The sequence below is a fragment of the Bufo bufo genome, chromosome 4 (assembly GCF_905171765.1).
Source record: "Bufo bufo chromosome 4, aBufBuf1.1, whole genome shotgun sequence".
Lineage (NCBI taxonomy): Eukaryota > Metazoa > Chordata > Amphibia > Anura > Bufonidae > Bufo > Bufo bufo.
In genome coordinates, this window is record NC_053392.1 from 389,776,141 (window position 1) to 389,802,786 (window position 26,646).

Consider the following 26,646-nt stretch of genomic DNA (forward strand, 5'->3'; position numbering starts at 1 on the left):
TTCCTCCTCTGACTCCTCTTCCTCAGACTCCTCTTCCAGCATTGCCACAGGTCCAGCAAGAGATGATGATAAGGCTGTTTCTGGTGGTGATGGTAACCACAACTCTTCCTCTTCCTCTTCACGCTCATCTACGGCCTGATCCAGCACTATTCGCAGGGCACGCTCCAGGAAGAAAACAAATGGGATGATGTCGCTGATGGTGCCTTTGGTGCGACTAGGTTTGTCACCTCCTCAAAAGGACGCATGAGCCTACAGGCATTGCGTATGAGCGTCCAGTAACGTGGCAAAAAAATACCCAGCTCTGCAGAGGCTGTCCTAGCACCCCGGACATACAAATACTCGTTGATGGCTTTTTCTTGTTGGAGCAGGCGGTTGAACATTAGGAGTGTTGAATTCCAACGTGTTGGGCTGTCGCAAATCAAGCGCCTCACTGGCATGTTGTGGCCACACACCTTCCTGGCCTGCTTGAGGACGTCCTGTAAGCCTGGGTACTTATGCACAAAGCGTTGTACGATCAGATTCAACACATGTGCCATGTGTCAACTTGCCCAAATTCAATGCCTCCAACAAATTGCTTCCGTTGTCACACACCACTTTGCCGATCTCTAGTTAGTGCGGGGTCAGCCACTGATCCACCTGTGCGTTCAGGGCGGACAGGAGTGCTGGTCCGGAGTGACTCTCTGCTTTCAGGCAAGTCAACCCCAAGACGGCGTGACACTGTCGTATCCGGGATGTGGAATAGCCCCTGGGGAGCTGGGGGGGTGCAGTTGATGTGGAGCAAGACGCAGCAGCAGAAGAGGACTCAGCCGAGGAGGTTAGCGAAGAGGATGGAGTAGGAGGAGTAGAGGAGGTGGCAGCAGGCTTGCCTGCAAGTCGTGGCGGTGTCACCAACTCCTCTGCAGAGCCACGCATTCCATGCTTGGCAGCCATCTGCAGGTTTACCCAATGCGCACTGTACGTGATATACCTGCCCTGACCGTGCTTTGCAGACCAGGTATCAGTGGTCAGATGGACCCTTGCCCCAACACTGTGTGCCAGATATGCCATTACTTTCTTCTAAACAATAGAGTACAGGTTGGGGATTGCCTTTTGTGAAAAAATAATTCGGCCGGGTACCGTCCACTGCGGTGTCCCAATAGCTAAAAATTTTTTGAAGGCCTCAGACTCCACCAGCTTGTATGGTAAAAGCTGGCGGGCTAAGAGTTCCGACAAGCCAGCTGTCATACGCAAGGCAAGGGGCTGACTCTGTGACATTGGCTTCTTACGCTCAAACATTTCCTTGACAGACACCTGACTGTGGGCAGATGAGCAGGAACTGCTGAAGGTGAGAGGCGGAGTGGCAGGTGGTTGAGAGGGGGCAAGGAGGACAGCAGTGGTTGACGTGGCTGAAGATGCTGGACCAGGAGGATTGTGGCTTTGAGTTTCTGTGCTTCTTGTACTCATCATGTGTTGATCCCATAGGCGTTTGTGATGTGAGATCATGTGCCTTCGCAAAGCAGTTGTACCTAGGTGGGTGTTGGACTTCCCACGACTCAGTTTCTTTTGGCACAGGTTGCAAATGGCATCGCTGTTATCAGAGGCAGACACACACAAAAAAATGCCACACTGCTGGGCTTTGCAATGACGGCATTCTGGTGGTGGCAACAGCATTAGTTGATTGGCGTGCTGTCTGGCTGACCCCGGGTGCCGATACATGCTGTCTGACTGTGCCACTAGCTCCTTGCGACGACTTTCCCCTGCTTCCAACTCGTCTCCTCCTCCTCTCTGTCTCCCCATCTGAACTTTCCCCCTGTTCTTCTTCTCTTCGAGCGGGCACCCACGTGACATCCACGGACACATTGTCATCATCAACCGCTTCACTTGTATCTGACAACTCAGCAAAGGAAGCAGCAGCGGGTACAACATCATCATCATCATCACACCATATGTCCATGTGTATAATGCTGCCTGACTGAGACATATCCCTGTTATCTACATCCTCTGGCAATAATGGTTGCGCATCACTCATTTCTTCCAACTGATGTGTAAATAACTCCTCTGACAGATCAAGTGAAGCGGCTGTGGTGCTAGTGTTGGTGGTGGCGGCGGGCGAGCGAGTGGTAACTTGAGAGGTGCCCGAAGCTGAGCTGGAGGAGGATGGTGTGTCAAGGTTCCGAGCGGAAGCTGTAAAAGATTGGGTGTCCTGTGTAAGCCAGTCAACTATGTCCTCAGAACTTTTCGAATTCAGGGTACGTGGCCTCTGAACACTGGGCATTATTCTAGGGCCAAAGGAAATCACAGCACCACGACCACGACGGCCCCTGCGGGATGGCCTGCCTCTGCCTGTCATTTTTTTTAGATAAGTGGTACTATGCGTGCAAGGTACTGTGCCACCCGATATGAGTGGTGGGCAGTGGGCACAGTACAGTCTGTGGGCCTGACACTCACTGGCAGCAACTGCAATTATATTACAGAGAAAAAATGAAATGACTTTTTTATCTGCAAGGTACTGTGCCACCCGATATGAGTGGTGGGCAGTGGGCACAGTACAGTCTGTGGGCCTGACACTCACTGGCAGGCAACTGCAAAAATGAAATGACTTTTTATCTGCAAGGTACTGTGCCACCCGATATGAGTGGTGGGCACTGGCAGTGGGCACAGTACAGTCAGTGGGCCTGACACACACTGGCAGGCAACTGCAATTATATTACAGAGAAAAAATTAAATGACTTTTTTATCTGCAAGGTACTGTGCCATCCCATTTGAGTGGTGTGCACACAGTACAGTCTGTGGGCCTGTGGCCTCTCACACACGGGCAGGCAATTGCAATATATATATATATATATATATATACACTGCGTGCAGAATTATTAGGCAAATGAGTATTTTGACCACATCATCCTCTTTATGCATGTTGTCTTACTCCAAGCTGTATAGGCTCGAAAGCCTACTACCAATTAAGCATATTAGTTGATGTGCATCTCTGTAATGAGAAGGGGTGTGGTCTAATGACATCAACACCCTATATTAGGTGTGCATAATTATTAGGCAACTTTCTTTCCTTTGGCAAAATGGGTCAAAAGAAGGACTTGACAGGCTCAGAAAAGTCAAAAATAGTGAGATATCTTGCAGAGGGATGCAGCACTCTTAAAATTGCAAAGCTTCTGAAGCGTGATCATCGAACAATCAAGCGTTTCATTCAAAATAGTCAACAGGGTCGCAAGAAGTGTGTGGAAAAACCAAGGCGCAAAATAACTGCCCATGAACTGAGAAAAGTCAAGCGTGCAGCTGCCAAGATGCCACTTGCCACCAGTTTGGCCATATTTCAGAGCTGCAACATCACTGGAGTTCCCAAAAGCACAAGGTGTGCAATACTCAGAGACATGGCCAAGGTAAGAAAGGCTGAAAAACGACCACCACTGAACAAGACACACAAGCTGAAACGTCAAGACTGGGCCAAGAAATATCTCAAGACTGATTTTTCTAAGGTTTTATGGACTGATGAAATGAGTGAGTCTTGATGGGCCAGATGGATGGGCCCGTGGCTGGATTGGTAAAGGGCAGAGAGCTCCAGTCCGACTCCGACGCCAGCAAGGTGGAGGTGGAGTACTGGTTTGGGCTGGTATCATAAAAAGATGAGCTTGTGGGGCCTTTTCGGGTTGAGGATGGAGTCAAGCTCAACTCCCAGTCCTACTGACAGTTTCTGGAAGACACCTTCTTCAAGCAGTGGTACAGGAAGAAGTCTGAATCCTTCAAGAAAAACATGATTTTCATGCAGGACAATGCTCCATCACACGCGTCCAAGTACTCCACAGCGTGGCTGGCAAGAAAGGGTATAAAAGAAGAAAATCTAATGACATGGCCTCCTTGTTCACCTGATCTGAACCCCATTGAGAACCTGTGGTCCATCATCAAATGTGAGATTTACAAGGAGGGAAAACAGTACACCTCTCTGAACAGTGTCTGGGAGGCTGTGGTTGCTGCTGCACGCAATGTTGATGGTGAACAGATCAAAACACTGACAGAATCCATGGATGGCAGGCTTTTGAGTGTCCTTGCAAAGAAAGGTGGCTATATTGGTCACTGATTTGTTTTTGTTTTGTTTTTGAATGTCAGAAATGTATATTTGTGAATGTTGAGATGTTATATTGGTTTCACTGGTAAAAATAAATAATTGAAATGGGTATATATTTGTTTTTTGTTAAGTTGCCTAATAATTATGCACAGTAATAGTCACCTGCACACACAGATATCCCCCTAAAATAGCTAAAACTAAAAACAAACTAAAAACTACTTCCAAAAATATTCAGCTTTGATATTAATGAGTTTTTTGGGTTCATTGAGAACATGGTTGTTGTTCAATAATAAAATTAATCCTCAAAAATACAACTTGCCTAATAATTCTGCACTCCCTGTATATATATATATATATATATATATATTTTTTTTTTTAATAAAAAAAAGAAAAAGCAGACTGATGTACCAGCCCTAAAAAGGGCTTTTTAGGGTGCTGTCAGGACGCTGTCCTTACAGCAGATGAGTCTTTGAGGACTGGAGTGGACACAGAACACTGGTCTAGCTAACGATTTCCCTATTAATTCAGCAGCAGCAGCACTCTTCCTGCTCTAACACTGCAGCTTCAGAATGAATCTAAGATGGATGCTGTCCTTGCTTTTTGATAGGAGGTCGGAGAGTCTGGGAGGGAGGGTATGCTGATTGGTTGGAATGTGTCTGCTGACTGTGAGGTACAGGGTCAAGGTTTGCTCAATGATGACGTATAGGGGGCGGACCGAACATCGCGAACACGAACAAGCGATGTTCGCCGGCGAATAGTTCGGGACATCTCTATTTATAAGACGCACTTATTTTTCCCCAAATGTGAGGGGAAAATGTCTGTGCGTCTTATAAAACAAATACTAGTGAGCGCTTTCATTATGAAAGCGCTCACTAGTATGTATTAGGAGCGGGGAGCGAAGCGCCGCAAGCATAGGTAATATTTGCAAATTATAGTAATAGGCGAGCACACTTCATTTGGCATGTGAATAAAATGTAATTAAATCACTCAATAGTAATACACGTGTATTACTATTGAGTGATTTAATAAAATTTTATTCACATGCCAAATGAAGTGTGCTCGCCTATTACTATAATTTGCATTTCCTTGTTTTGAGAGGGTGGGTGTCCCTCTAACTAGACTAGCAGCACCTGTTCCTATATTTCGTTTGGAGTGAGCCACCATCTTTGATTTTTACATAGGTAATATTTACCCTCTCTGGTCTGCACCACGGCTCCTCTTCAGCTGTCGCGCTCCCATCTTTCTTGCCTGCGCTGCACTGTCCTGACCCCGTACAGCAAGCATGTCAAACTCAAAGGCTAACATGGGCCAAAAAAACTAAATTTAAGTTTATGTGGGCCGCATCAAAAAAAAAAAATCGTACATTTTCATAGAACAACATTGACCCCCAACATCCCGTTGCCCAATAACACAAGTGAGACCTATATATATATATACAAATATTAAACTTCACTATAAGACGCACCTAGGTTTTTGAGGAGGAAAATAAGAAAAAAATATTTTTAACCAAAAGTTGTGCTTTTGGTGGGCTTTGAATTAATGGTGGTCTGTGCATGACACTATTATGGGGGATCTGTGGATGACGCACTGTCATGTGGGGGATCTGTGGATGGCACTGTTATGGGGGACCTGTGGATGGCACTGTTATGGGGGATCTGTGGATGGCGCTGTTATGGGGGATCTGTGGATGGCGCTGTTATGGGGGATCTGTGGATGGCGCTGTTATGGGGGATCTGTGGATGGTGCTGTTATGGGGGATCTGTGGATGACGCACTGTCATGTGGGGGATCTGTGGATGGCACTGTTATGGGGGACCTGTGGATGGCATTGTTATGAGGTGGGGGGATCTGTGGATGGAACTGTTATGGGGGGGATCTGTGGATGACACTGCTATATGTCATCCACAGATCCCCCTCATAACAGTGTCCCCCAATACACCGGCCCTCTGCTCACCGAAGTATTTATAAACGTGAATCCTTATCCTGTTATTAAGTTGAACTAACGCTGCGCTCTCCCCTGTTCCTCTGTATCCCCACAGCACTTACGAACACGCTTCCATAGCAGGCAGAGCGGACGGCACCAGTAACGTCACTCACTGACGTCGCGCGTCTGCTCCGCCTGCTTCATTCATAAAGTGGGCGGAGCAGGCGCTCGACGTCAGTGAGTGACGTTACTGCTGCCGTCCGCTCTGCCTGCTATTGAAGCTTAAGTAAGTGCTATGGGGATACAGGGGAACATGGGAACATGGGAGAGGGCAGCGTTAGTTCAACTTAACAGGATAAGGATTCACGTTTATAAATAAAGCACTTACTTAAGCTTCAATAGCAGGCAGAGCGGACGGCAGCAGTAACGTCACTCACTGGCGCCTGCTCCGCCCACTTTATGAATGAAGCAGGCGGAGCAGACGCGCGACGTCAGTGAGTGACGTTACTGGTGCCGTCCGCTCTGCCTGCTATGGAAGCCTAACCAGAGCAATGAATATATTTGCCGGACCGCAAAGATATTCATTGCGGGCAGCATGCGGCCCGCGGGCCGCATGTTTGACACCCATGCCGTACAGCATCAGGACGTAGTGCGCGCACTATGACCTGACGCTGCACGCAGGCCGGGAACGCACGTGACAGTGCAGCGCAGTCCGGGAAGATGGGAGCGCGACAGCTGAAGAGGAGCCGCGGAGCAGGACAGGTAAGATGATTTTTTATTTTAGTCTGATCTGAGGTCTGATGGGCTATTCTGAGGTCTGGGGGTACTGATGGGCTATTCTGAGGTCTGGGGGTACTAATGGGCTATTCTGAGGTCTGGGGGTACTAATGGGCTAATCTGAGGTCTGGGGGTACTAATGGGCTAATCTAAGGTCTGGGGGTACTGATGGGCTAATCTGAGGTCTGGAGGTACTGATGGGCTAATCTGAGGTCTGGGGGTACTGATGGGCTAATCTCAGGTCTGGGGATACTGATGGGCTAATCTCAGGTCTGGGGGTACTGATGGGCTAATCTCAGGTCTGATTGGGGGTACTGATGGGCTAATCTGAGGTCTTATAAGGCTCTGAGTGGGCTGATATGAGGTCTGATGAAAAATATTTTTTCTTATTTTTCTGCTCTAGAATCTGGGGTAAGTCTTATCATCGGGTGCATCTTATAAAGCGAAGAATACGGTATATATTTTTTTTTGCTAAAAAGTGCATTTGCGCCCTGCACTGCATCTGTGATAGTGAAAGAAAATCTGTTAAATCCATCTGTTTAATTGTGAGTGAAAAAATCATATTTTGTTTTCCATGAAGTAACTGCACTGCAAATCTGATTGTGAAATAGAATCAGTAAATCCATCTCTTTCACTGTGGGTAAAAAAAATAATTTATTTTTTTGCCATAAAGTACCTTTGCGGCCTTTGCTGCATTTGTGACAGTCCAATACAAGCGTTAAATACTGCTGTTATATTCTGATTTTAACAAAACACCAATTTTGTGCAAGACACTACATTTGCGGCCTTTGCTGCATTTGTGACAGTCCAATACAAGCATTAGATACTGCTATATTCTGGTTTTAAAAAAACACCCATTTTGTGCTAGATAGTAGAGTTGAGCAGACACCTGGATGTTCGGGTTCGGCAGGTTCGGCCGAACTTGAAAAAAAAATTCGAGTCCGGGTTAAGTTTTAAGTCAATGGGGACCCGAACTTTTGGGCACTAAAATGGCTCTAAAATAGTCCTGGAAAGGGCTAGAAGGTTGCAAAAGGCATCAAAATGTGCTTAAGAGCATGGCAACTGCTCTGCAAACAAATGTGGATAGGGAAATGACTTAAAATAACATAAAATACAGAAAAATGTAAAATACCAATCTGGATCTAGGAGTAGGAGGTTGAGGAGGCAGTGGATGGTTGGATGTGAAGGTGTAGGTTGACGTGGCGGTGTAGGTGGAAGCGGCGGTGAAGGAGGAATAGGTAGCCAACACTGATCTGTGTTATTTTTTTATTTCTAAATTGGGGTATCCCCCAAAATATTGGGACATATAACAAAATAAAACAAAGAATAAGTTCACTTGAGTACAAGAATGGATGGTTGAGGCTGGTATAAATGTCTATTCTGCACATGGTACGGACAAGTCCTGTGGGATCCATGCCTGGTTCATTTTAATAAACGTAAGCTTGTCCACATTGACTGCGGCCTGTGATAATGCTCTCTGCAGTGCTAAACACACGTTCACACTATACACTAGCTGCAGGGCAGGTCAACACCTCCAAGGCTGACAAAGCTTTTCCACATTTGGGCCATGCTAACCCTGCCTTCTCAGGTGCTGGCGGTGCCCCAGCTGCGTTGGCGACCTCTTCCTCTTCCTCTGCCTTTGCCTTGTGCTTCCACTGTGCACCCGCTGTCAGGTGGGAATGCTATCATCAGTGTGCACTTGTAGTCGCGCATCTTCCGATCAGTAACAGATGTTTTCACTAAATTTAGTTCCCTGTCAGCAATGCAGAGCAGAGGTTCATTCACGGCAAAAGGGGGTTCATGTCACCCAGCAATAGAACAGAGGATTTAGAGAGATTTAGGCCCCTGTCACCCAGGCACAGCAGGGGATCATTCACGGCAAAAGGGGGTTCATGTCACCCAGCAATAGAACAGAGGATTTTGAGAGAACGAGGCCCATTTCACCCAGGCACAGCAGGGGTTCATTCACGGCAAAAGGGGGTTTATGTCACCCAGCAATAGAACAGAGGATTTTGAGAGATTTAGGCCCCTGTCACCCAGGCACAGCAGGGGTTCATTCACGGCAAAAGGGGGTTTATGTCACCCAGCAATAGAACAGAGGATTTTGAGAGATTTAGGCCCCTGTCACCCAGGCACAGCAGGGGTTCATTCACGGCAAAAGGGGGATCTTGTCACCCAGCAATAGAACAGAGGATTTTGAGAGATTTAGGCCCCTGTCACCCAGGCACAGCAGGGGTTCATGTCACCCAGCAATAGAACAGAGGATTTTGAGAGATTTAGGCACCTGTCACCCAGGCACAGCAGGGGTTCATTCACGGCAAAAGAGGGTTCTTGTCACCCAGCAATAGAACAGAGGATTTTGAGAGGTTTAGGCCCCTGTCACCCAGGCACAGCAGAGGTTCATTCACGGCAAAAGGGGGTTCTTGTCACCCAGCAATAGGACAGAGGATTTTGAGAGATTTAAGCCCCTGTCACCCAGGCACAGCAGGGGTACATTCACGGCAAAAGGGGGTTCATGTCACCCAGCAATACAACAGAGGATTTTGAGAGATTTAGGCCCCTGTAACCCAGGCACAGCAGGGGTTTTTATACGCCAAAAATGGTAAAATGTCACCCGACAATTGAAAATAAGAATCTTTTCAATTTAGGGCACTAAAATTGACACTTTTTTGCGTTAAAATGGCTCTAAAATAGTCCTTGAAAAGGCTAGAGTCATGTAAAAGGCAGTAAAATGTGCTTAAGAGCATGGCAACTGCTCTGCAAACAAATGTGGATAGGGAAATAACTTAAAATGAAATAAAATAACTAAAAATTACAAATTATTAACCTGCAACTCAGAGAAGGAGGTGGATATGGAGTTGGAGGTTGAGGAGGCGGTGAATGTGGTGTTGTAGGTGGAGGCAGCAACGAAGGAGGAGGAGGTAGCCAACAATGTTTTTTTTATTTTTTATTGGGGTAGGTAGCCCCCAAAATATTGGGACAAATAAAAAGAATCATTGCACTTGACTTGAGTACAAGAATGTATGTTTGATCGTGGTATAAATGTCTATTCTGCACAAGGTACAGACAAGTCTTGTGGGATCCAAGCCTGGTTCATTTTAATGAACGTGAGCTTGTCCACGTTGGCTGTGGACAGGCGGCTGCGTCTGTCTCTAATGACGCCTCCTGCCGTGCTAAATACACGTTCAGAGAGTACACTGGCTGCAGGGCAGGCCAGCACCTCCAAGGCATACAGGGCAAGCTCTGGCCATGTGGACAATTTGGAGACCCAAAAGTTGAATAAGGCAAAACCATCAGTCAGTACATGTAGGCGTGTGCACAGGTACTGTTCCACCATGTTGTTCAAATGCTGCCTCCTGCTAACACGCTCCATATCAGGAGTTGGGGCCGGTTGTTGCGGCGAGGTGACAAAGCTTTTCCACATGTCGGCCATGCTAACCCTGCCTTCTGAGGTGCTGGCGCTGACACAGCTGCTTGGCGACCTCTTTCTCCTCCCCTGCCTTCACCTTGTGCTTCCACTTGTCCCCCGGCATCAGTCAGGAATGCTCTCAGGAGCGCGTCTACCAGCGTGCGCCTGTAGTCACACATCTTCCGATCACGCTCCAGTGAGGGAATTAAGGACGGCACATTGTCTTTGTAACGGGGATCCAGCATGGTGGCCACTCAGTAGTCAGCACACGTTAAAATGTGGGCACCTCTGCAGTCATTGCGCAGGCACTGCAGCATGTAGTCTCTCATGTGTGCCAGGCTGCCTAGAGGTAAGGACAGGCTGTCCTCTGTGGGAGGCGTATCGTCCGAGTCCTCCGTATCCCCCCAGCCACGCACCAGTGATGGGCCGGAGCTGCGTTGGATACCCCGCTGTGAACATGCTTCATCCCCATCCTCCTCCTCGTCCTCCAGTGTGGGCCCTGGCTGGTCAAATTTGTACCTGGCCTCTGCTGTTGCAAAAATCCTCTTTCTGAGCCACTTCTAAAAGACTGGCCTGAAAGTGTTAGAGATGACCCCTCTTCCTCCTCCTCGTCCTGGGCCACATCCTCTTCCATCATCGCCCTAAGTGTTTTCTCAAGGAGACATAGAAGTGGTATTGCAACGCTGATAACGGCGTCATCGCCACTGGCCATGTTGGTGGAGTACTCGAAACAGCGCAACAGGGCACACAGGTCTCGCATGGAGGCCCAGTCATTGGTGGTGAATTGGTGCTGTTCCGCAGTGCGACTGACCCGTGCGTGCTGCAGCTGAAACTCCACTATGGCCTGCTGCTGCTCGCACAGTCTGTCCAGCATGTGCAAGGTGGAGTTCCACCTGGTGGGCACATCGCATATGAGGCGGTGAGCGGGAAGGCCGATGTTATGCTGTAGAGCAGACAGCCGAGCGGCGGCAGGATGAGAATGCCGGAAGCGCGCACAGATGGCACGCACTTTATGCAGCAGCTCTGACATGTCGGGGTAGTTGTGAATGAATTTCTGCACCACCAAATTCAACACATGCGCCAGGCAAGGGATGTGCGTCAAACCGGCTAGTCCCAGAGCTGCAACGAGATTTTGCCCATTATCGCACACCACCAGGCTGGGCTTGAGGCCCACTGGCAGCAACCACTCGTCGGTCTGTTGTTCTATACCCCGCCACAACTCCTGCGCGGTGTGGGGCCTGTCCCCCAAACAAATCAGTTTCAGAATGGCCTGCTGACATTTACCCCTGGCTGTGCTGAAGTTGGTCGTGAAGGTCTGTCGCTGACCAGATGAGGAGGTGGTAGAAGGGGAGGAGGAAGCCGAGTAGGAAGAGCAGGCAACAGGAGGCAAAGAATGATGCCCTGCGATCCTTGGCGGCGGAAGAACGTGCACCAAACAGCTCTTCGTCTGGGGCCCAGCCGCCACTACATTTACCCAGTGTGCAGTTAGGGAGATATAGCGTCCCTGGCCGTGCTTTACTGGTCCACGTATCTGTGGTTAGGTGGACCTTGCCACAGATGGCATTGCGCAGTGCACATTTGATTTTATCCGATACTTGGTTGTGCAGGGAGGGCACGGCTCTCCTGGAGAAGTAGTGGCGGCTGGGAACGACGTACTGTGGGACAGCAAGCAACATGAGCTGTTTGAAGTTGTCCGTCTCCACCAGCCTGAATAACAGCATTTCAAAGGCCAGCAGTTTAGAAATGCTGGCATTCAGGGCCAGGGATCGAGGGTGGCTAGGTGGGAATTTACGCTTTCTCTCAAAGGTTTGTGAGATAGAGAGCTGAACGCTTCCGTGTGACATGGTGGAGATGCTTGGTGACGGAGGTGGTGTTGTTGGTGGCACATCCTCTGTTTGCTGGGCGGCAGGTGCCAACGTTCCTCCAGAGGAAGAGGCCGAGGCAGCAGCAGAAGAGGGAGCAGAAGGGGCCTGAGCTCTTTCTTGGTTTTGAAGGCGCTTACTCCACTGCAGCCCGTGTCTCGCATGTAGATGCCTGGTCATGCAGGTTGTGCTAAGGTTCAGAACGTTAATGCCTCGCTTCAGGCTCTGATGGCACAGCGTGCAAACCACTCAGGGCTTGTCGTCAGCACATTGTGTGAAGAAGTGCCATGCCAGGGAACTCCTTGAAGCTGCCTTTGGTGACAGTGGCCAGTAGCAGGCGAACTGTTTTGGCGACGGCTGCTCTGCTTTTGCACCCTGCTCCCGCTTTTGCTACGCTGTTGGCTCGGTCTCACCACTGCCTCTTCCTCCGAACTCTAAAAGTCAGTGGCAAAACCTTCATTCCATGTGGGGTCTAGGACCTCATTATCCCCTGCATCGTCTTCCACCCAGTCTTCCTCGCTGACCTCCTTTTTGGTCTGCACACTGCAGAAAGACGCAGCAGTTGGCACCTGTGTTTCGTCATCATCAGAGATGTGCTGAGGTGGTATTCCCATGTCTTCATCAGGAAACATAAGTGGTTGTGCGTCAGTGCATTCTATGTCTTCCACCCCTTGGGAAGGACTAGGTGGATGCCCTTGGGAAACCCTGCCAGCAGAGTCTTCAAACAGCATAAGAGACTGCTGCATGACTTGAGGCTCAGATAGGTTCCCCGATATGCACGGGGGTGATGTGATGGGCATGGGTTTCAGGCGCCACCTATGCGCTTTCTGCAGAAGACTGGGTGGGAGATAATGTGAACGTGCTGGATCCACTGTCGGCCACCCAATTGACTAGCGCCTGTACTTGCTCAGGCCTTACCATCCTTAGAACGGCATTAGGCCCGACCAAATATCGCTGTAGATTCTGGCGGCTACTGGGACCTGAGGTAGTAGGTTCAGTAGGACGTGTAGCTGTGGCAGAACGGCCACGTCCTCTCCCTGCACCAGAGGCTCCACCAACACCACCACCATGACCATGACCATGTCCCTTATTAGATGTTTGCCTCATAGTTAGCGTTCAAAAAGCAAAGAAAAAAGTGGTTAAGTATGTTAAAAATAATTAACCGCCAATATAAACCCTGATGTAGGGTATTGCACTCTATATATTTTTTTTAACTCTATATGACAGCGGTATTTGTGGCCTAAATGTGACACTCACTTATGCACGTCTTATCCCAGATGTGCAGTATATCAGAGGCTTTTTTCACCCCAGTAACCAAAAAGCCGTATTTCTGGCCTAAATGTGACAGTCACTTATGCACGTCTAATCCTAGATGTGCAGTATATCAGAGGCATTTTTCACTTCAGTAACCAAAAAGCCGTATTTCTGGCCTAAATGTGACAGTCACTTATGCATGTCCAATCCTAGATGTGCAGTATATTAGAGGGTTTTTTCACCCCAGTAACCAAAAAGCCGTATTTGTGGCCTAAATGTGACAGTCACTTATGCACGTGTAATCCCAGATGTGCAGTATATTAGAGGCTTTTTTCACCCCAGTATGCCAAAGCCGTATTTCTGTAATAAATGTGACAGTCACTTATGCACGTGTAATCCCAGATGTGCAGTATATTAGAGGGTTTTTTCACCCTAACCAAAAAGCTGTATATCTGTCCTAAATGTGACAGCCACTTATGCTTGTCTAATCCCAGATGTGCAGTATATGAGAGGGTTTTTTCACCCCAGTATGCCAAAGCCGTATTTCTGTCCTAAATGTGACAGTCACTTAATGACGTGTAATCCCAGATGTGCAGTATATTAGAGGGTTTTTTCACCCTAACCAAAAAGCCGTATATCTGTCCTAAATGTGACAGCCACTTATGCTTGTCTAATCCCAGATGTGCAGTATATGAGAGGGTTTTTTCACCCCAGTATGCCAAAGCCGTATTTCTGTCCTAAATGTGACAGTCATTTAATGACTAGGGATAAGCGAACCCGAACTGTATAGTTCGGGTTCGTACCGAATTTTGGGGTGTCCGTGACACGGACCCGAAAACGAACATTTTCGTAAAAGTTCGGGTTCGGTGTTCGGTGCTTTCTTGGCGCTTTTTGAAAGGCTGCAAAGCAGCCAATCAACAAGTGTCATACTACTTGCCCAAAGAGGCCATCACAGCCATGCCTACTATTGGCATAGCTGTAATTGGCCAGTGCAGCATGTGACCCAGCCTCTATATAAGCTTGGGTCACATAGCGCTGCACCTCACTCTGCTGATACAAGCATAGGGAGAGGTTGCAGCTGAGACGTTAGGGCGAGATTAGGCAGATTAACTCCTCCAAAAGACTTCATTCAGTGATCGATCTACAGCTGTGGATCATTGAAGTGCTGATATTCAATTGCTCACTTTTTTTAGGCTGCCCAGAGCATTTTTATATCACTTTTTTCTGGGGTGATCGGCGGCCATTTAGTGGCTTGTGGTGCGCCAGCACAAGCTACCACCAAGTACATTTAACCATCAATAGTGTGGTTATTTTTTGCTATATCCTACATCAGGGTCAAGCTTTCATCAAGTGCATTTAACCATCAATAGTGTGGTTATTTTTTGGCCATATACTACATCAGGGGCAAGCTGAGCTTGTGTCACCCAAGTGCATTTAACCATCAATAGTGTGGCTATTTTTAGCTATATCCTACATCAGGGTCAAGCTTTCATCAAGTGCATTTAACCATCAATAGTGTGGTTATTTTTTGAACATATACTACATCAGGGGCAAGTTGAGCCTGTCACCCAGCGCCTAAAAAATAGGCCTCACATTTATATTCAACCAAATCTGTACTGTTTTAGCTGGTCAAGTTATTGTTTGTGACCGTGAAAGCACAGTTTTTGTTCTAGGTTGAAAAACAATTCCCAAATTTGCAATTCTCAAAATTAGTGGTTTTTGCTGTATCAGGCCTACTTTAAATCTATCCTAAAAGGGTATATTAGATTCAAGGTGCTGATAGGGTAATTCTCAAAAACTTCACACACACGCTACAGTGCAGATCCAAGTCTAATTCTGTGATTAAACGTATACCTGTCACCCAGCGCCTAAAAAATAGGCCTCACATTTATATTCAGCTAAATCTGTCATTACTGGTGTGCCTGTATTAGTGTAATACAGTACCTAAATAGATAGCCAGATAGTGTTAGGTGTCTGTAAATAAAAGGCCTGAATAGGAATTCAATACATTGGCCCGAATAATATTTTTCTTATTGTGGTGAACGGTAACAATGAGGAAAACAACTAGTAAGGGACGCGGACGTGGACATGATCGCGGTGGTGTTAGTGGACCCTCTGGTGCTGGGAGAGGACGTGGCCGTTCTGCCACAGCCACACGTCCTAGTGTACCAACTACCTCAGGTCCCAGTAGCCGCCAGAATTTACAGCCATATTTGGTGTGGTCCAATGCCGTTCTAAGGATGGTAAGGCCTGAGCAGGTACAGGCATTAGTCAATTGGGTGGCCGACAGTGCATCCAGCACGTTCACATTATCTCCCACCCAGTCTTCTGCAGAAAGAGCACAGATGGCAAATGAAAACCAAGCCCATCAGTCTGTCACATCACCCCCATGCATATCAGGGAAACTGTCTGAGCCTCAAGTTATGCAGCAGTCTCTTATGCTGTTTGAAGACTCTGCTGCCAGGGTTTCCCAAGGGCATCCACCTAGCCCTTCCCCAGGGGTGGAAGAGATAGAATGCACTAACGCACAACCACTTATGTTTCCTGATGATGATGACATGGGAATACCACCTCAGCACGTCTCTGATGATGACGAAACACAGGTGCCAACTGCTGCGTCTTTCTGCAGTGTGCAGACTGAACAGGAGGTCAGGGATCAAGACTGGGTGGAAGACTATGCAGGGGACGATGAGGTCCTAGACTCCACATGGAATGAAGGTCGTGCCACTGACTTTCACAGTTCAGAGGAAGAGGCAGTGGTGAGACCAAGCCAACAGCGTAGCAAAAGAGGGAGCAGTCGGCAAAATCAGAACACCCGCCGCCAAGAGACTCCGCCTGCTACTGACTGCCGCCATCTGGGACCGAGCACCCCAAAGGCAGCTTCAAGGAGTTCCCTGGCATGGCACTTCTTCAAACAATGTGCTGACGACAAGACCCGAGTGGTTTGCACGCTGTGCCATCAGAGCCTGAAGCGAGGCATTAACGTTCTGAACCTTAGCACAACCTGCATGACCAGGCACCTGCATGCAAAGCATGAACTGCAGTGCAGTAAACACCTTAAAAACAAGGAAGTCACTCAGGCTTCCCCTGCTACCTCTTCTGCTGCTGCCGCTTCGGCCTCTTCTGCTGCTGCCGCCGCCTCGGCCTCTTCCTCCGCCTCTGGAGGGACGTTGGCACTGGCCGCCCAGCAAACATGGGATGTACCACCAACACCACCACCTGCGTCACCAAGCATCTCAACCATGTCACACGGCAGCGTTCAGCTCTCCATCTCACAAACATTTGAGAGAAAGCGTAAATTCCCACCTAGCCACTCTCAATCCCTGGCCCTGAATGCCAGCATCTCTAAACTACTGGCCTATGAAATGCTGTCATTTAGGCTGGTGGACACAGACAGCTTCAAACAGCTCATGTCACTTGCTGTCCCACAGTATGTTGTTCCCAGCCGGCACTACTTCTCCAAGAGAGCCTTGCCTTCCCTGCACAACCAAGTATCCGATAAAATCAAGTGTGCACTGCGCAACGCCATCTGTGGCAAGGTCCACCTAACCACAGATACGTGGACCAGTAAGCACGGCCAGGGACGCTATATCTCCCTAACTGCACACTGGGTAAATGTAGTGTCGGTTGGGCCCCAGGCGGAGAGCTGTTTGGCGCACGTCCTTCCGCCGCCAAGGATCGCAGGGCAACATTCTTTGCCTCCTGTCTCCTCCTCCTCCTACTCAGCTTCCTCCTCCTCTTCTTCCACCTGCTCATCCAGTCAGCCACACACCTTCACCACCAACTTCAGCACAGCCCAAGGTAAACGTCAGCAGGCCGTTCTGAAACTCATATGTTTGGGGGACAGGCCCCACACCGCACAGGAGTTGTGGCGGGGTATAGAACAACAGACCGACGAGTGGTTGCTGCCGGTGAGCCTCATGCCTGGCCTGGTGGTGTGCGATAATAGGCGAAATCTCATTGCAGCTCTGGGACTAGCCGGTTTGACGCACATCCCTTGCCTGGCGCATGTGCTGAATTTGGTGGTGCAGAAGTTCATTCACAACTACCCCGACATGTCAGAGCAGCTGCATAAAGTGCGGGCCGTCTGTTCGCGCTTCCGGCGTTCACACCCTGCCGCTGCTCGCCTGTCTGTGCTACAGCGTAACTTCGGTCTGCCCGTTCACCGCCTCATATGCGACGTGACAACCAGGTGGAACTCCACCTTGCACATGCTGGACAGACTTTGCGAGCAGCAGCAGGCCATAGTGGAGTTTCAGCTGCAGCACACACGGGTCAGTCGTACTGCGGATCAGCCCCACTTCACCACCAATGACTGGGCCTCCATGCAAGACCTGTGTGCCCTGTTGCGCTGTTTCGAGTACTCCACCAACATGGCCAGTGGCGATGACGCCGTTATCAGCGTTACAATACCACTTCTATGTCTCCTTGAGAAAACACTTAGGGCGATGATGGAAGAGGAGGTGGCCCAGGAGGAAGAGGAGGAAGAGGGGTCATTTTTAGCACTTTCAGGCCAGTCTCTTCGAAGTGACTCAGAGGGAGGTTTTTTGCAACAGCAGAGGCCAGGTACAAATGTGGCCAGACATGGCCCACTACTGGAGGACGAGGAGGACGAGGATGAGGAGGAGGTGGAGGAGGATGAGGATGAAGCATGTTCACAGCGGGGTGGCATCCAAAGCAGCTCGGGCCTATCGCTGGTGCGTGGCTGGGGGGAAACACAGGACGATGACGATACGCCTCCCACAGAGGACAGCTTGTCCTTACCTCTGGGCAGCCTGGCACACATGAGCGACTACATGCTGCAGTGCCTGCGCAACGACAGCAGAGTTGCCCACATTTTAACGTGTGCGGACTACTGGGTTGCCACCCTGCTGGATCCCCGGTACAAAGACAATGTGCCCACCTTACTTCCTACACTGGAGCGTGATAGGAAGATGCGCGAGTACAAGCGCACGTTGGTAGACGCGCTACTGAGAGCATTCCCAAATGTCACAGGGGAACCAGTGGAAGCCCAAAGCAAAGGTAGGGGAGGAGCAAGAGGTCGCCAACGGAGCTGTGTCACGGCCAGCTCCTCTGAGGGCAGGGTTAGCATGGCAGAGATGTGGAAAAGTTTTGTCACCACGCCACAGCTAACTGCACCACCACCTGATACGGAACGTGTTAGCAGGAGGCAACATTTCACTAACATGGTGGAACAGTACCTGTGCACACCCCTCCACGTACTGACTGATGGTTCGGCCCCATTCAACTTCTGGGTCTCCAAATTGTCCAGAGCTAGCCTTTTATGCCTTGGAGGTGCTGGCCTGCCCGGCGGCCAGCGTTTTGTCTGAACGTGTATTCAGCACGGCAGGGAGCGTCATTACAGACAAACGCAGCCGCCTGTCTACAGCCAATGTGGACAAGCTGACGTTCATAAAAATGAACCAGGCATGGATCCCACAGGACCTGTCCATCCCTCGTGCAGATTAGACATTAACTACCTCCCCTTAACAATATATTATTCTACTCCAGGGCACTTCCTCATTCAATCCTATTTTTATTTTCATTTTACCATTATATTGCGGGGCAACCCAAAGTTGAATGAACCTCTCCTCTGTCTGGGTGCCTGGGCCTAAATATGTGACAGTGGCCTGTTCCAGTGGTGGGTGACGTGAAGCCTGATTCTCTGCTATGACATGAAGACTGATCCTGTGCTGACATGAAGCCAGATTCTCTGTTACGGGACCTGTCTCCTCTGTCTGGGTGCCGGGGCCTAAATATGTGACAGTGGCCTGTTCCAGTGGTGGGTGACGTGAAGCCTGATTCTCTGCTATGACATGAAGACTGATTCTGTGCTGACATAAAGCCAGATTCTCTGTTACGGGACCTCTCTCCTCTGTCTGGGTGCCGGGGCCTAAATATGTGACAGTGGCCTGTTCCAGTGGTGGGTGACGTGAAGCCTGATTCTCTGCTATGACATGAAGACTGATTCTGTGCTGACATGAAGCCAGATTCTCTGTTACGGGACCTGTCTCCTCTGTCTGGGTGCCGGGGCCTAAATATGTGACAGTGGCCTGTTACAGTGGTGGGTGACGTGAAGCCTGATTCTCTGCTATGACATGAAGACTGATTCTGTGCTGACATGAAGCCAGATTCTCTGTTACGGGACCTCTCTCCTCTGCCTGGGTGCCGGGGCCTAAATATGTGACAGTGGCCTGTTCCTGTGGTGGGTGACGTGAAGCCTGATTCTCTGCTATGACATGAAGACTGATTCTGTGCTGACATGAAGCCAGATTCTCTGTTACGGGACCTCTCTCCTCTGCCTGGGTGCCTGGGCCTAAATATGTGACAGTGGCCTGTTCCAGTGGTGGGTGACGTGAAGCCTGATTCTCTGCTATGACATGAAGACTGATTCTCTGCTGACATGAAGCCAGATTCTCTGTTACGGGACCTCTCTCCTCTTTCTGGGTGCCGGGGCCTAAATATGTGACAGTGGCCTGTTCTAGTGGTGGGTGACGTGAAGCCTGATTCTCTGCTATGACATGAAGACTGATTCTCTGCTGATATGAAGCCAGATTCTCTGTTACGGGACCTCTCTCCTCTGCCTGGGTGCCTGGGCCTAAATATGTGACAGTGGCCTGTTCCAGTGGTGGGTGACGTGAAGCCTGATTCTCTGCTATGACATGAAGACTGATTCTCTGCTGACATGAAGACAGATTCTCTGCTATGGCATGAAGAGACTGATTCTCTGCTGACATGAAGCCAGATTCTCTGCTATGGGACCTCTGTCCAATTGATATTGGTTAATTTTTATTTTTTTTATTTTAATTCATTTTCCTATCCACATTTGTTTGCAGGGGATTTACCTACATGTTGCTACCTTTTGCAGCCCTCTAGCTCTTTCCTGGGCTGTTTTACAGCCTTTTTAGTGCCGAAAAGTTCGGGTCCCCATTGACTTCAATGGGGTTCGGGACGAAGTTCGGGTCGGGTTCGGATCCCGAACCCGAACATTTCCGGGAAGTTCTACCGAACTTCTCGAACCCGAACATCCAGGTGTTCGCTCAACTCTATTCACTGGCAAACATGAAATCTAAATTACACTTTCTGTACTGAAAAACAACAAAATTTGCTGCACAAATCAACTACTGCAATTTTAAGCAAACCATTTTTAAATAAATGGAAAAATGTCTGAAATATATTGCTGCAAAGCAGCAGAAAATTACACTTCAGTAATCAGTAGTTACATCTGCAAATCACATAGTAAACATTTGAACAAACTGGTACAAAGCAAGTTGATCATTTATATTAATTAGGAAAAAAAATCCTGGTATATACTGCAATTTGACAGGGGCTGTGAGTACATTTATAGCTGTAGCAATTGTATGAAGTCAGATGTGAAGCTTGTACAATAAAGAAACAGGAATTCTTGATGTTAGAGCCCTTTCACACTTGCGTTCTTTTCTTCCGGGCTAGAGTTCCGTCGTCGGGGCTCTATGCCGGAAGAATCCTGATCAGTTTTATCCTAATGCATTCTGAATGGAGAGAAATCCGTTCAGGATGCATCAGGATGTCTTCAGTTCCGGACCGGAACGTTTTTTGGCCGGAGAAAATACCGCAGCATGCTGCGCTTTTTGCTCCGGCCAAAAATCCTGAACATTTGCCGCAAGGCCGGATCCGGAATTAATGCCCATTGAAAGGCATTAATCCGGATCCGGCCTTAAGCTAAACGTCGTTTCGGCGCATTGCCGGATCCGACGTTTCGTTTAGCTTTTTCTGAATGGTTACCATGGCTACCAGGACGCTAAAGTCCTGGCAGCCATGGTAAAGTGTAGTGGGGAGCGGGGGAGCAGTATACTTACCGTCCGTGCGGCTCCCCGGGCGCTTCAGAGTGACGTCAGGGCGCCCCACGCGCATGGATGACGTGATCGCATGGATTACGTCATCCATGGGCATGGGGCGCTCTGACGTCATTCTGGAGCGCCCCCGGAGCCGCACGGACTGTAAGTATACTGCTCCCCCGCTCCCCACTACTACTATGGCAGCCAGGACTTTAATAGCGTCCTGTGTGCCATAGTAACACTGAACGCATTTTGAAGACGTATCCGTCTTCAAATGCTTTCAGTTCACTTGCGTTTTTCCGGATCCGGCGCGTAATTCCGGCAAATGGAGTACACGCCGGATCCGGACAACGCAAGTGTGAAAGAGCCCTTAGCCATAATATGCAGCATAAAATAGACACTTTTCCTTTTCAAGTGCAAATGAAGATTACTTGGGGTGCAATAATATGATGTATTGCAGGAGGATAAAAAAGTGTGCATGCTTTATTTTCACAACATGTAGGGTAAACTGTGAACTTTGTAATGTGTAGCATTTACCAGAGCATAATGGCTATAACTTGATTCTCCTCAAGGTTTATAAAATATAAACATTTTCTTTTAAACTTTGAAAAAATATAAATTTTCTTTCCATTGCTATTTTCTGACACCCATCATGTTTTACATCTACACATGAAGATCAATCTATAGAGCCATATGAGAGCTTGTTTGTTTTTTGTTTTTTTGTGCGGCAAACTATATTTTTACAGGTACCATTTTGGGGGTATGTACAACATTTTGATCTCTTTTTATTCCATTTTTGGGGAGGTCAAGAGGTCTAACAAATGGGGAATCATGGATCTTTATTTATTTCCCATTATGACGTACATAGCACAGAATTTCTTTTTTTTATATTTTAATAGGTAGGATAAGCAGTGATGCCTGTGTGACTTGATTATTTTTTTTTTTATATGTTGGTGCTTCTTTAAAAAAAACTTCTATACACTGGACCTTTTATTTCCCAATGGGGACTTGAACATGCTATCTTCTAATTGTTTGTCCCATAGACTACAATAGAATCTATGGGATTCTGACAGACTGACTGAGAGGCTGTGCCTCAGCTCCTGAGACATAACATGTATGCTTGATGTCACAAACGCAAAGGGGTTAAAGCATTGCTGCTAAGCCATAATTAGTGATGAGCTGCAGGGGCAATATTCAAATTTGCAATAGTTTGCGAATATTTTGTAGAATATTTGTCATATATTTGTGAATTCGCGAATTTGAGATTATATTATTGATTGCGAAAATCGGCAATGTATAATTCGGTAACGGGGACCTGATAGGTGAGAAGGCATCCCGATGCCTTGCAGAGGCTGCCTAATGCCTTGCAAGTCATCGGGACCTGCCTTCTACAGAAGCCTACGAGATCCAGGCTGGATCTCCTAGGCAACCTTTTAGTCTATTACTCAGTGTAATACACTAACAGGCGCAATGCATTACAATACAGATGAATTGTAATGCATTGCAGAGGGGATCACACCCCCAAAAGTTTAAGTCCCAGAGTGGGACAGAAATATAGTAAAAAGTAAAAAGTAAAAAAAATAAAATAAGTGTTTTTAATAAAAAATAAAGTTTCAAGTAAAAAACAAAAAACAAACGCCCTTTCCCCTGATTTTATAATAAAAAATAGAAAAAAGAAATATTAGGTAACGCTGCTTTCATAACAACCAGCTCTATAAATATATCCCATAATATACCTAGTTAGATAAACACTGTAAAAATAAATAAATAAAAACTGTGCCAAAAAAGCTATTTTTGTCACATTACATAACAAAAAGTGCAACACCAAGCAATCAAAAATGCCTATGCCCCCCAAAATGGTACCAATAAAACCGTCACCACATCCCGCAAAAAATGAGCCCCTACCTAAGACAATCCCCCCAAAAAAATAATAATAATATAGCTCTCAGAATATGGAGAAACTAAAACATCATTTTTTTTTGCTTTTTCTTCAAAAATGCTATTATTGTGTTGCCTTAAAATAAATAAAAAAAGTAGACATACTAGGTATCGCTGTGGCCATAACAACCTGCTCTATAAAAATATCACATGACCTAACCCCTCGGGTGAAAATTGTAAAAAAATAAAATAAAACAGTGCCAAAAAAGCCATTTTTTGTCACCTTACAAAAAGTGCAACACCAAGCGATCAAAATGGCATATGCCCCCCAAAATAGTACCAATCAAACCATCACCTCATCCCGCAAAAAATGAGACCCTAAGACATTCGGACAAAAAAATTAAAAAAACTAGGAGTCTGAAATATATTGACTCAAATGTATGACTGTCATGACGTGCAATGTGTCACTACAAAAAATCTCTGAATGGCTTGGAAAAATAAAAGTGTTCCAAAGTTATTACCACATAAAGTGACGCATGTCAGATTTGCAAAAAACGGCCTTGGCAGGAGGGAAAAAACTAGCCCAGGATAGAAGGGGTTAATGAGTAACTTATGATGGAGTTCCTCCATATCCAAAACTGCCATAAACTGAGTAAAATCTGACAGGCTCAATTACAGCAGCCACTCTCTATATATTTGAATAGAGACATGCAGTAAGCTCTCAAATAATTTTTCTGATTTGTTATTCAACCGTTGCTTAGATGTACTCAACACAAACCTCTCTACACGTTTCTTCATTTTATAATACAACATGACAGCTGTTCTGAAATTCTACTAAACGGATTATATATATTATTTATTAGGTTCAAGGTAGACAGATGACCACAGAAAAATTCTCATGTTTTGGTAATTGGCTAATTCATTTGGAAGAGAGCCTAGACAGTTATACCATTTCCTGCAAAGTTCTTGCAAAGCATTTCCAGATATTTGAGATCTGTTCAATTAGATTCCTAAGATTCATAAATCTTCCAAAATTTTAGCCTTATGCAAGTGCTCAGCCAAGAATCAGCTATTGAATGTAATTCTAAATTACGGTTTTGCAAAGAATAAAAAAAAAAATTACAATGCAATTCAACTGCAACGTGTGAACATAGTCAGTTTCTTTAACAAAAAACAAAGACAATTATGACCATGGGCAAATCACAATGATATCTCGGCAGTTGAAGCTTTTAGTCAACTCAACTCAACAGAGCTAAACACTACTGGCGGTATAGCAATTAGAGGATTGGTCAAACATTTGCTTACTGTGTCACCCACAGCCTTTTTATTCAATCAGATATTTCTGTATTAAAGTTACTCAAGGTTTCAACTTAATACAATTCTGTTAAGACATCAATTCAAAAGAGTTGCATAATCCTTAAATTACCCCTAATCCCCTCCCTCCCTCTTCTCATTATCTGTGAGACAGACAACTTTCCTAATATCATCTATAGAGATGGCCTTGTGGTTCGCCTCGTGGTCGTTTCACGGTGAACTTTGCTCGTTCGTAGTTCACCAAAAACAAGCGAACATATGGCGATGTTCACCGGCGCCATATTCTTTTGCATTGTGCCGAACTTCGACCCATGACACATCCATCAGGTGGGAAAGGACAGCCAATTCAGACATTTCAGCACATGGACACACCCCCTACCCTATTAATAAACCCAATCTGGCAGCCATTTTAAAATCTGTTTTTTGGCAGTGTAGGGAGAGGTTGCTGTGTGGAGCCGGACAGACTGTTAGGGACCCCAAACGCTAGCTAATAGGGCCACAAAAGTCATTTTAAGGACTGGTATAGGTGTGCTAGCGATAGGTGTGACATACTGAGGGGTGTGATATACTTATAATATACTTTCTAACATAGAAATCCCCTACAAAACAACCTTTTGGGGCTACATATCATTGATACACCACCTATCAGAAAAATGTGTATGCCCTAATAAATAAATAACGATCATATGATTAAAAAGGTATATCTTTATTTTCAATATAGAGAAACTAGAAAACATTAAGAATCCACACAGTACATGAGAAAGGACACTGGAATGGGGTGACAAGGTATATCCCTCTCATATATAGGAAATATATCATATATCAACATACTGGAGAAAAACAGCACCTCATATACCTGGTGCCCCCCCCAAAAAAAAACTGATTGAGGGGTGTGATACACCTATAATAAACCTTCTAACCTTCTAGAAAGTATATAATAGTGCATTTGTATTGTGCAGCAGTTGTGTGCGGTTCTGCTGAGATATCTCAACTAGATAGAGGGACAAACGCTATTGGAATAACTAATTGCAACTGGTGTGATATACATGTTGCCACAATTTTTTTTTATTAAAGGGTGCGATATCGCTGCTTCCACAAAATACTGATTAAGGGGTTTAAAATACCTACTTAAACAAAAAACTGATTGAGGGGTGTGATACACCAGCTTCCAAAAAATATTGATTGAGGGGTGTGAAACACCGGCTTCCACAAAATATTGATTGAGGCCTGCGATACACCATCTTCCACCAAATATTGATTAAGGGGTTTGATTTACAGGCTTCCAGGAAATATTCATTAAGAGGTTCTATATACCAGTTTCCACAAAAAACTGATAGAGGGGATTGATATACCAGATTCCACCAAATATTGATTAAGGCCTGCGATACACCGACTTCCACCAAATATTTCTTATGGGGTTTGAGTTACCGGCTTCAGAAAATACTCATTATTGGGTGCTATATACCTGTTTCCACAAAATACTGATAGAGGGGATTGATATACTGGCTTCCACCAAATATTGATTGAGGCCTGCAATACACTGTCTTCCATCAAATATTGATTAAGGGGTTTGATTAGTGATGGACGAACATCTGCCGGGACGGTTCCCGAACCGTATCACGCGAACACGATCAAATGTTAGCGACGAACCACAAGTTCGCGGCGGGTCCCATTCATTTTAATGGCAGGCGCACCTTGAAAATCTTCAGATAATATTTGCAGCCAAGAAATAATTACTAGAAGTGCACAAATAGTCCCACAACATGGACAGTGACATACCAGATGTATTATTTGAATTTGCGATCTCCATTAATAATTTTTTTCAATGCGAAATATCGGCAATATAATTTTCACGTACACGCATGTGCAAATGCACTATACAGTACCCAAATGCACTCTGAAGAAAGTATATTGGTATATAACACCCCGCTTCAATCAGATTTTTTGGGGGGCGACTGGTATATCACATCAGTAGAAATTATGTGTTCCAATAACGCTTTTCCCTCTATATACCTGCAGTATCGCAGCAGAACCGCACACAACTGCCGCACAATACAAATTCACTATAATATACTTTCTAACATAGAAAGTATATTATAACATTGTACAAGGAAGGCAATCCATTAGAATATACATGAAGATAAAACGTAACCTTTAATAATGTTACTATGAGGGTCCATTCACATGTCCGTAAGTGTTTTGAGGTTTACGCAAAACACGGACACCGGCAATGTGCATTCCGCAATTTGCGGACCGCACATCGCCGGCACTATAATAGAAAATGCCTAATCTTGTCTGCAATTGCGGTCAAGAATAGGACATGTTCTATTTTTTTGCGGAAACGCCAAATGCGGATGC